The sequence below is a fragment of the Giraffa tippelskirchi genome, chromosome 8, assembly GCF_054371585.1.
Source record: "Giraffa tippelskirchi isolate mGirTip1 chromosome 8, T2T-mGirTip1v1.2.pri, whole genome shotgun sequence".
In the NCBI taxonomy this organism is placed as follows: domain Eukaryota; kingdom Metazoa; phylum Chordata; class Mammalia; order Artiodactyla; family Giraffidae; genus Giraffa; species Giraffa tippelskirchi.
In genome coordinates, this window is record NC_137282.1 from 150,966,413 (window position 1) to 150,978,679 (window position 12,267).

Below are 12,267 nucleotides of genomic sequence, written 5' to 3' on the forward strand. Positions count from 1 at the left end.
ATTTCCTGCTGTTCCTCCCCTTGCTTACTTGCTCTAGCACATTGACCTGATTTAGAGCTTTCACACTGGGCTTTTCCCCTTCACAGAATATTTTTCCAGTAGTCATACACTTGACTATTTCATTCACTTCCTTCAAATCTTTGTTCAAAACTCACATTTTCAATGACACCTACCTGGACTACTCTATTTCAAGCTGTAAAGAGAATCCCTACCAAGTTCTCTCTGTTCCTCTTAGCCTGCTCTATTTTTTCTTTATTGCATAAAACCTACCTCCTTCTAACATAATAAACTTTCATTATTGATTACATTTATTTTTATTATCTGTTTTCTCTCACCCATGTAAGATCAAGCAGGGCAGGAATCTGTGTATTTTATTCATTGATGTTTCCTAAGTACCTAGGGCAGTGTCTAGCCTATAGCAGGTGATAAAGAAATAGTTCCTTCATTTAGAAGTCCATAAACACCTTGAAATTGATTGCAAGATATATGTATGAAATTTTCCAGGAAGCAGTGTAACATAGCTTTTATTAGATAATCAGAGGGAATTGTGATCAAAAAAAGTTCTAAAACCACTATCTTATGCTTACCTATAATGTAGTTGATTTGAGGATTTCTTTGAAATAATTTAATTAAGAACAAACCCATGTGAAATTGTAACAAGTGTCTTATTGTATGGCTTCTTGACTCATGTACTGGTGAGCCTAAAACTCCTTGTGAAGACCAACTGTAGAAGAAGAAAAGAGCAGATTCAAGAAATGTCAGGAGTGTCTCTCTCAGCGCACACACACACCAACAACAAAAACCTAGAGCTTGAGTGATAATCCAGCTGGTAATGAATGTTGCAAGTTAGTAATAATGCTAATACTCATAATTATTGTATGTGGAATTTTTCATTAGAAAGTCTCTTGGTGCTTTATAAACATTAGTTAGTGACATTTCACAGCACCCTAGTGAGATAGGTAGTATTATCACACCTATATTATACCTTTGGGGGCTTCCCTAGTGGCTCAGATGGTAAAAAAATCTGCCTGCAATGAAGCAGACTCAAGTTCAATCCCTGGGTTGCGAAGATCCCCTGGAGGAGGGAATCCAATTCCCTCCCTCTCCATTCCAATACTTTGGCCATGTGATGTGAAGAGCCTACTCATTGGAAAAGACCCTGATGCTTGGAAAGACTGAGGACAAGGGGAGAAGAGGTGGAAGAGAATGAGATGGTTAGATGGCATCACCAACTCAATGAACATGAGTTTGAGTAAGCTCCAGGAGTTAGTGACAGACAGAGAAGCCTGGTACACTGCAGTCCACGGGGTCTCAAGGAGTCAGACAGGACTTAGCAATTAACCAACAAACAATAAAAACCCAGTCCAATATTCTTGTCTGGAAAATCCCACGGACAAAGGAGCCTAATAAGCTACAGTCCATGGGATCACGAAGAGTCAGACAGGACTGAGCGACTAACGCTTCACTTCACTTCCTTATACCTGTAGATAAAATAGTTTCTAAAGGGAGCATAGCAATATAAGAACAGAAACAAAAGTAATTTTTGGAACCCACCCCCCTTCCTGCAACTCCAATTCATCTCATGCCTGTAGGGGTATTGAGTCTCTTTCTTACAGGACTGATCTATGGACTCTCATGAAGATGGAATATTCAAGGTAACACAGAGAAACGGTATTCTACGGTGGCCTCAAAGGAGTTGCTGGAGCTAAATGATGGACCTACTGCTTTGTTTTTATTTTAAAAGAACTTCGCAGCAGATAATATTCCCTGTGCCATTCTTTCCCCATCTCTGTCTTTTCTTTTGTGGGTTTGGCATGCTTTTCACTATTTTGCCCCTGTTCTGTGTATTACCTCTCCAGCCTTTCACCCAGCACGTGTGCTCTAGTCCTGGCTGTCAATGCCTCAAATGAACTGTGGGACCACAGGCATGTCTCTGAGCCCCTTGAAGCCCAGTTTCTTCATCTATTAATGGGCACACTGGCTTCAGCATCTCTCTACTTCCTTTAACAATGAAAGAACCTGGTTCAATCTAGGGAAACACTTGGAGAGGATTTCTTCGGAGTGGTGTTCACACTGGAGGAATAACAAGGCCAAAAGTTACGGGAGAGATGCTTCACCAACCTGGAAGAGAAGACTCAAAATGTTCTATTATAAAAAAAGGTCTAGGGCTACCCTGATAGTCCAGTGGATAAGAATCCATCTAGCAATGCCAGCAACACCAGTTCAATGCCTGGTCTGGGAAGATCCCACATGCCGTGGGGCAAGTAAGCCTATAAGCCGCAGCTACTGAGCCAGTGTGCAGCAAATACTGAAGCCCTCATCTCATGCGTAGCAGCCTGTGCTCCACAACAAGAGAAGCCATTGCAATGAGAAGCCCACTCACCACAATTAGAGAAAGTCTGAGCGCAGCAACAAAGATCCAGCACAGCCAAAAATGAACCAATAAATACTATTTTTAAAATGGTCTAGAACAGGTTTTATGTCGTTTTCATTCACTGCTGAGACCCTCTTATTGATGGTCACAAGCTTTTCTTGTGGGCAGGTTTAGAAAACAAGGTTGGTTCCTAATTCTTCTTGGGTCTTTGAGAAAAGAGTATTTTTTTTTCTTGAGAACGGCTCTTCCTCTTATACTTCACTCACTTCTGTTTCTGCTTCTTTAGCAACCTCATTGCCTCTCACGGGGAGTGTCAATTCACATCTTAATCACTCTGAGTGTAATCTCATTAAAGATAATCCCATTTGCCAAAGTGTCAGTATCTTTCCTTGGTACTGAGGAAGGGATTCCTACCATTTGTTTTGGAAACCCAATCCAGCTCGAGTTAAAAATAGAGTGATCATGGCTGAACGCTTCCTCTGACTTTTGATATTGGTGCTGAAATACATGAGGTGGATTCTTTAAACCTGTCACACTAAATTTCTATCAGTCTTGGCTTTAGACAGAAAGGGCATAATAAAAAAAAAATGGTTTTGTTGGCAGTTTAAATGAGGAAAGTATTTTGTTCACTTATGAAAAATCTAAGGGATGTTAATAGACTAGGCTAGTGGCGCTAGTGGTAAAGAACCTACCTGCCAGTGCAGGAGACATAAGAGATGTGGGTTCGATCCCTGGGTCAGGAAGATCCCCTGGAGAAGGAAATGGTGATCCACTCCAGTATTCTTGCCTGGAGAATCCCATGGACAGAGGAGCCTGGCAGGCTAAAGTCCATGGGGTCACAAACGGACACAACTGAGCGACTAACACTTTCACTTTCTTAATAAATTAATCTAGTAATTACATCTTGTTTTGACTATTCTGCTTTTCTTTATGGGGATAAAAGTACTTATAATAAGCAAACAAAAAAACAAACACATATAGAACACACACACACACAGAACACACCCACGCACACGTACAAAAGACCTCCCCTTCCCCTTTTTTACTTTGAACACTTGCATTACAATGATTTTCATCAGGCAGTGCTGAGATGGTAAAATTCCAGATCATTCAAGCCACCACATTTGGGTGGTTGAAACCTTCTTTCAAGGAGTCCCAGGACTGAGTGTGTGTGAAGCCGGATGATGGGAACAAGGATCCATTTTTTGCAGGAAGTGCCAATCCATATAGCTCCTTGTTTGTTATAATATACATTGCATTAAACGTGTGGAACCAACTTTTATGGAAACGCCATCCCGCTCTGCAGCGCCCCTTCCCAGTATGCAGCAAATTCAAATCCTCATATTCTTAAAGTTGGAGGGAGGGGGCAGTGGTGAACAGCAGTCATTCTCATTTGATGGTTTGAAAAAAGAAAAGATGTTGGTACCACTCACTGACTGGCTAATGAATAATCAGATTTCACAGCGAGAGGGCTGGGGTGGTAATTTGGTCACACGCCATGCCTCAAACCCATGGAATAGTGCTTCATTAATGTGAAGACCTGTATAATCAAACAATTAGCAGTCTCTCTGCAATGAAAGCAGCTTTTCATCAGCATATATACTTTGTCATTAGATGAGTCCCAAATCAGTGAATCTGACAGCAACTAGTCTTAACACTAACTCCACAACAGTATCATGGAAGGTAACGTGTATGTTTTTCATCCTTAACCTTTACTTAAGGATCCGACAGCAACTTGGGCTTCAAATATCACTGAATGGTAGCAAACGTGTAGGGAATGTGAGGTTAGGAGAACATCGTTTATTTTTATTCATATAATCTCCTATTTTATAGCTTCTGTGTTTTTCCTCATGTTACACTTTTTAGGGTTAAGAAGCTTGGGAGGGTCCTTTGAATTATCATCAGGAAACAGAAAGCTTTTTTTTTAAAAAAGGAATCCTGCTTCTTTCCTTTTGCTTATTTACATCAATGATTTGTGTCATCTTCATTTTAATGTGGCTGATTAGCTCCTTTGGAGACTTTCTCTTGGTAACCATGGAGAAAGGATGCTGTTTTGTGGTGAAATCTCTCTCTTTTGCTGTGTTGACTAATTCACATCAAATGAACGCCCACCAGGAGGGTTCACAGAACCAGGAGGCAGAGACCTCGGGTTCCTGATGCCCTATGGTTTTGAGTCTTTTTCTACCCCTAAACAAGCCCTGAATATATTGGGTCGCTTTCAACATATTGCTTAGTGGCAAGGAGATGAGAAGTGCTAACTCAATAATTTTTTTTAAAGGTAAAATATAAATTATCAATAAATTTTAGTAACTTTGTGATGGTTTCACGATAAGTTTGGCTATTCTGAATCAGGAACAGGAAATTTTTTCTACAAAAGGCCAAATAGTAAATATTTAGACTTCACAGTTTAAGGGGAAAAAAATCAGAATTATTGTGTAAGAAAGAAACCCTCAGAATTATTAACTAAATGGTAACTACTTAGGCTTTGTACGCTAAGAAAAAAATAAAATAAAAACCAGGATTATCTGAATTATTATAGTTTTCAAATAAAACAACTGTGTGTGTGTTAACCGCTCAGTCATGTCTGATTCTTTGTGATCCCATGGACTATGGGCTCCTCTGCCTCCGGGAGCCCTCCAGGCTCCTCTGCCTATGGAATTTTCTAGGCAAGAATACTGGAGAGGGTTGCCATTTCCTGCTCCAGGGGGTCTTCCCAACCCAGGGATAGAACCTGGGTCTCCTGGTTCTCCTGCATTGGCAGGCAGGTTCTTTATCACTGCACCACCTGGAAAGCCCCATATAACAACTATCTGAAAACTATTCTTAGTTTATGAAACTTACAAAAATGACTGTGGGCCAAATCTGGCCAGCCATCCAAATGTTTGGTCTAAATCACAGGCTTGATAAAATATCTGTTTCTGTCATTAGCAAATCAATAGCTTCTGCATATCTTAATTTCCTTTCATACATTATTGGGTTTTTATTGAGGATAATGAAAAGTTTGCAAATATTGTGTATTTGTGTGATAGAAATGTTTAGCAATAATCAACAAAAATGGGTGGAAAGATGAGAGTCCATTGAGAGGTAGACTTGAATAAACCTGGAATCCTGTCTAAGCACCTTTTCATTGACTGAGATTGGCAGTGGATCAAGACACACAGGTTCCTTGAGTCTTTTGTTTCTAGGGATGAATTCTAGTTCAAATGATGGAGGGTGGCACTGCCCAGGTCAAGGTTTGGGGTCTGATCTCTGGATAGGTGTGACAGTTTCACACAAAGGAGAAGCACTGTTGTATGGCCACAATCTGCATCTTCATTCAAGTCAACTCTCTAAAAGCTGGATGTACTAACTATGAAAACATGGTTGAACTAACAACAATTAGCACCGACCCTGGAAAGAGCATGCTCTTTCTGACTGAAATCTTAATCAGATTCTAGACTTGATCATTAAGACAGTTATTTGTGAACATAATTATTAGCAAGATGGAGCAAGAGTTTTCCAAGTGGGAGTTATCTACTAGATCGAAGGTAGATTATCTAGTAGAATGTTAGATTTCAAAGAGTGCTGGCTAAAGGTTTTTTTATTTGTAAGTTACTGTACATTTTATTTTTTAAATTAATTTATTTATTTTAATTGGAGGCTAATTACTTTACAACATTGTAGTGGTTCCCCATCCTGAACCCCCTCCCACCTCCTTCCCTGTCCCATCCCTCAGGGTCATCCCAGTGCACCAGCCCTGAGCACCCTGTCTCATGCATCGAACCTGAACTGGTGATCTGTTTCACATATGATAATATACATGTTTCAATGCTATTGTCTCAAATCATCCCACCCTCGCCTTCTCCGACAGAGTCCAAAATACTGCTCTATACATCTGTGTCTCTTTATACGGCCTTAGATAAAGATTTCTAGAGACATGCCCATTGGATGCTGTTTTCACCCTGTTCTCATGCACGTTTTTAAATTAAAAACGTCCATGAGGACAAAGAAAGTATTCTCTTTTTTTTTCACATATAAGTGCTCTTTATTTTTTTTTAATAAATTTATTCATTTTAATTGGAGGCTAATTACTTTACAACATTGTGGTGGTTTTTGCCATACATTGACATGAATCAGCTACAGGTGTACATGTGTTCCGCATTCTGAACCCGCCTCCCACCTCCCTCCCATCCCATTCCTCTGGGTCATCCCAGTGCACCAGCCCCAAGCACCCTGTCTCATGCATCGAACCTGGACTGGCGATCCATTTCACATATGATATTATACATGTTTCAATGCCATTCTCCCAAATCATCCTACCCTCGCCCTCTCCCACAGAGTCCAAAAGACTGTTCTATACATCTGTGTCTCTTTTGCTATCTCGCATATATTCTTATCAAGTCTGCAGATGATGAAAAGCCTGGCGAGCTCACGAATTCAATGGATAGTAGGGAGAATCAACTCAGTTCAGTTAGTTCAGTCGCTCAGTCATGTCCAACTCTCTGTGACCCCATGAATTGCAGCACACCAGGCCTCCCTGTCCATCACCAACTCCTGGAGTTTACTCAAACTCATGTCCATCGAGTTGGTGATGCCATCCAGCCATCTCATCCTCTGTCGTCCCCTTCTCCTCCTGCCCCCAATCCTTCCCAGCATCAGGGTCTTTTCCAGTGAGTCAACTCTTCGCATGAGGTGGCCAAAGTATTGGAGTTTCAGCTTCATCAGTCCTTCCAATGAATACCCAGGACTGATCTCCTTTAGGACGGACTGGTTGGATCTTCTTGCTGTCCAAGGGACTCTCAAGAATCTTCTCCAATACCACAGTTCAAAAGCATCAATTCTTCAGCGCTCAGCTTTCTTCACAGTCCAACTCTCACATCCATACATGAATACTGGAAAAACCATAGCCTTGATGAGACAGACCTTTGTTGGCAAAGTAATGCCTCTGCGTTTTAATATGCTACTTAGGTTGGTCATAACTTTCCTTCCAAGGAGTAAGCGTCTTTTAATTTCATGGCTGCAATCACCATCTGCAGTGATTTTGGAGCCCCCCAAAATAAAGTCTGACACTATTTCCACTGTTTCCTCACCTATTTGCCATGAAGTGATGGGGCTAGATGCCATGATCTTAGTTTTCTGAATGTTAAGCTTTAAGCCAACTTTTTCACTCTCCTCTTTCACTTTCATCAAGAGGCTCTTTAGTTCTTCTTCATTTTCTGCCATAAGGGTGGTGTCATCTGCATATCTGAGGTTATTGATATTTCTCCCAGAAATCTTGATTCCAGCTTGTGTTTCTTCCAGCCCAGTGTTTCTCATGATGTACTCTGCATATAAGTTAAATAAGCAGGGTAACAATATACAGCCTTGACGTACTCCTTTTCCTATTTGGAACCAGTCTGTTGTTCCATGCCCAGTTCTAACTGTTGCTTCCTGACCTGCATACAGGTTTCTCAAGAGACAGGACAGGTGGTCTGGTATGCCCATCTCTTTCAGAATTTTCCACAGTTTATTGTCATCCACACAGTCAAAGGCTTTGGCATAGTCAATAAAGCAGAAATAGATGTTTTTCTGGAACTCTCTTGCTTTTTCAATGATCCAGCAGATGTTGACAATTTAATCCCTTGTTCCTCTGCCTTTTCTAAAACCAGCTTGAACATCTGGAAGTTCATGGTTCACGTATTGCTGAAGCCTGGCTTGGAGAATTTTGAGCATTACTTTACTAGTGTGTGAGATGAGTGCAATTGTGTGGTAGTTTGAGCATTCTTTGGAATTGCCTTTCTTTGGGATTGCAATGAAAACTGACCTTTTCCATTCCTGTGGCCACTGCTGAGTTTTCCAGATTTGCTGGCATATTGAGTGCAGCACTTTCACAGCAGCACCTTTCAGGATTTGAAATAGCTCAACTGGAATTCCATCACCTCCACTAGCTCTGTTCATAGTGATGCTTTCTAAGACCCACTTGATTTCACATTTCAGGATGTCTGGCTCTAGGTGAGTGATCACACCATCGTGATTATCTGGGTCGTGAAGATCTTTTTTGTGGAGTTCTTCTGTGTATTCTTGCCACCTCTTCTTAATATCTTCAGCTTCTGTTAGTTCCATACCATTTCTGTCCTTAATTGAGCCCATCTTTGCATGAAATGTTCCCTTGGTATCTCTAATTTTCTTGAAGAGATCTCTAGTCTTTCCTATTCTGTTGTTTTCCTCTATTTCTTTGCACTGATCACTGAGGAAGGCTTTCTTATTTCTCCTTGCTATTCTTTGCCACTACAATTTACTAACTCTACAATTTACTGTGAGTTAAATCCAACACGATACAATTTAGCTGCAGTAAATGTACAATTTGTTATTTGAATTAGAATAACAACAACTGTAACAACAACAAAAATAACTAATTATGCAAGTCCTGGGTGGGAAAGTCCTTAGGAAAAGCAAAAATGAAAACTTGATTTCAGTTTTCAATAGTTTCAGTGGGCTCACAGGGTAATTAACATTAACTGTGACCACATTCAAAATTCAGTTACCTAAACAAGTTTGCTTATAGTATTAAATTTTACTCTATTCCATTCAGAGCATATTAAGGCCATGAATACAAAAAAAAGTAAATAAAAGTATATTTGATAAAGAATTACTGCAAAGTTGAGTATTTATGAAAAGTTAACTCATGTTATACTCTGTTGAATGAAGGACTGTTGAAGAAATTGTCTCTTCTATCAGATTCCCCTTGGACATCAAAGAGATCAAACCAGTCAATCCTAAAGGAAATCAACCCTGAATATTAACTGGAAGGACTGATGCCGAAGCTGAAGCTCCCAATACTTTGCCCACCTGATGCAAAGAGCTGACTCACTAGAAAAGACCATGATACTGGTAAAAATTGAGGGTAGGAGGAAAAGAAGGCGACAGAGGATGAGATGGTTGGATGGCATCACTGACTCAATGGACGTGAGTTTGAGCAAACTCCTGGAGATAGTGAAGGAACCTGGCATGCTGCAGTCCATGGGGCTGCAAAGAGTCAGACACAACTGAGTGACTGAGCAACAACAACATCCGATTCCTGGACTCTACCATGTGCCCACTGAATTGGAATTCCCAAGAGTGGTGCCAGGGAATCTGTAGTTCTAAAAATCTTTCCAGATAATTCTGATGAGAAATCTGATTAGGGCAACCAAATCATTAGAAGGAAAAAAAAACAAAAACAAAACTATCAAAGTAAGTGAAATAATTACTTAACAACTTAGATTTGACTCAATAAATTTCAGTAACATTTTCACTTTTCTTTCATTTGTTTTTGAAACCTTAACACTTGCCTATAGCTTGTCTATTTGGGGACCAAGAAGTTAGAGTTTAGAATTCTTTCTCTATGTGGCTAATTAACTCTGCTTGTTGATAGGCTCAGACTACACCCCTAATTCTAGCTATTTTGAATAGATAAATATATAGGAATTACTGGAAAAACAAGCTGGAATCAAGGTTGCCGGGAGAAATATCAAGAACCTCAGATACGCAGATGATACCACCCTTATGGCAGAAAGCAAAGAAGAACTAAAGAGCCTCTTGATGAAAGTGAAAGAGGAGAGTGAAAAAGTTGGCTTAATGCTCAACATTCAGAAAACTAAGATCGTGGCATCTAGCCCCATCACTTCATGGCAAATAGATGGGGAAACAATGGAAACAGTGACAGACTTTATTTTTGGGGGGCTCCAAAATCACTGCAAAATCACTGCAATTTCATGACTGCAGCCATGAAATTAAAAGACGCCTGCTCCTTGGAAGAAAAGTTATGACCAACCTAGACAGCATATTAAAAAGAGAGACATTACCTTGCCAACAAAGGTCCATGTTTTGCTCTAATTCCTTTGCTCTCTTACCTCACTCTTTGACTATCAAATACCTTCCAACCATAATCTCTCCAGTCCCTAATGAACTCTTTCCCAGTCTCAAAGTTGAAAAATGACCTACTTTTTGAAACTTCACAGTGCATTGTTTATGGCAATTATTACTTTTTAGTAGTTTGGATATTTAAACATATCTTTTTTGCTGAATACAATCATCATTAAGTGTAGAGACTAGACCTTGTTTATCTCTGCTGCCCAATAGCTAAGACAAGCTCAGTGCATATTTGTTGAAAAACCAATGGCAGCAAAGGAAAAATAAGCAAGTGGAACTACATCAAAGTGAAAAGCTTTTGGAGAGCAAAAGAAATGATCAACAAAATGAAAAGTCAACCTATGGAATGGGAGAAAAAGCTTATATCTGAGAAGGGGTTAATATTCAAAATAAAGATGTCGTATAATTCAATAGCTAAATAACAAGTAATCCAATTAAAAAATGCGTAAAGGACCTGAACAGATATTTTTTCAAAGAAGACATCCAAATGGGCAACAGGCACATGAAAAAGTTGCTCAGTATCACTAATCATCAGGGAAATGCAAATCAAAATCTCATTCCTTGTAGAATGGCTATTATAAAGAAGACAAATGATAACAAGTGCTAGAGAAGATGTGGAGAAAAAGAAACCCTTGCACACTGCTGGTGAGAATGTAAATTGATTCAGCCACTATGGAAAACAGTATGAAGATTCTTGAAAAAATTAAAAACAACTATCAGCCATCTTACTTCTGAAGGAAAATGAAATTAGTATCTTGAAGCAATATCTGCACCATCATGTTTACTGAAGCATTATTTATACTAGCCAAGACATGGAAACAGCTTAAATGTCCACTGACAAATAAATGCATAAAGAAAATGTGATGTATCTATATGTGTATATAATGGAGTATTATAATACACAATTAAGTATTATCCAACCATTACAAAGGAAGGAAACCTTGCCATTTGCAATAGCATGGGTAAAACTTGAGTGGATTATGCTAAGTGAAATAAGTCAGACAGAGAATGACAAATACTGTATGATCTCACTTATATGTAAAATCTAAAACAACCGAACTCATAGAAACAGAGAATAGATTGGTGGTTGCCAGGGGTAGGAGGTGGGTGGTGGAGAATGAGAGAAATGGGTAAATGTGGTCAAAAGCTACCAACTTCCAGCTATACGATGGATAAGTTATGGAGATATCACATACAGTATGGTGACATTGTTAACAATATTGCAGTGTATATGTAAATCTTGCTAAGAGACGAGATCTTGAGTATTCTCACCACACACTCACACACACACAAAACATTAACTATGTGAGGTGATAGATGGGTTAATTAGCCTATTGTGTAATCAGTTCACAATATATCCATGTACCAAATCATCACATTGTACACCTTAAACCTACATAATGTTATATGTCAATTAAATCTCAATGAATAAAAGAAATAAAAAATAACTTACTTGATACCAAAATGCAAAAACAAAAGGAGGCCTCTGTTGAAATAATAGATGCTTCAGCTGGATTTAAGACAAAAGTTTTTGATTTATGATATGTAGTAACCACAAGAGAAGAAATAAAACATGTAAACCCTTAATTGTTTACATAGATGGGTACCAGAATTCTCCTTATGAAAACCAGCCTTCTTACCAAGACCACATCACAGTCAGGGTGTCACTCTCCTCCTGTTCTGCCCTTCCTGAGCACCACCAGCTTCTTAAATTGGTCAGTTTCTGGAAGGACTTGATGTTGACCCCTTAGTAGGCTTCTGCTTCCACACCCTAGAGTCAGCAGAGGGTGAGTGTGGGAGAGTCTGAGCCCCATTTAGCAAATGGGGTCCTTTATTTTCCACCCAGCATATGGCTATTTGAATGTGTCAGACTTTACTACCATTCAAGAATATGGAAAAGATTACACTGGAATAAGGGAAACAGTGTAAAACACACTGAACGTTGCTGTTCTAAAAGGTCCTTCAGATGCCTTTCTCCTGGCATCTAGTATGGCTCTAGTCTCAGGCTCTAGTGCACATCAGTG

General features: G+C 39.5%; 1 protein-coding gene across 13 annotated transcripts in view; it reads right to left on the reverse strand.

Moving 5' to 3' along the window:
- Nucleotides 1–12,267, reverse strand: part of LOC145516674 (uncharacterized) — a 201,996-nt gene that overhangs the window by 132,836 nt on the left and 56,893 nt on the right. The window lies entirely within an intron of this gene.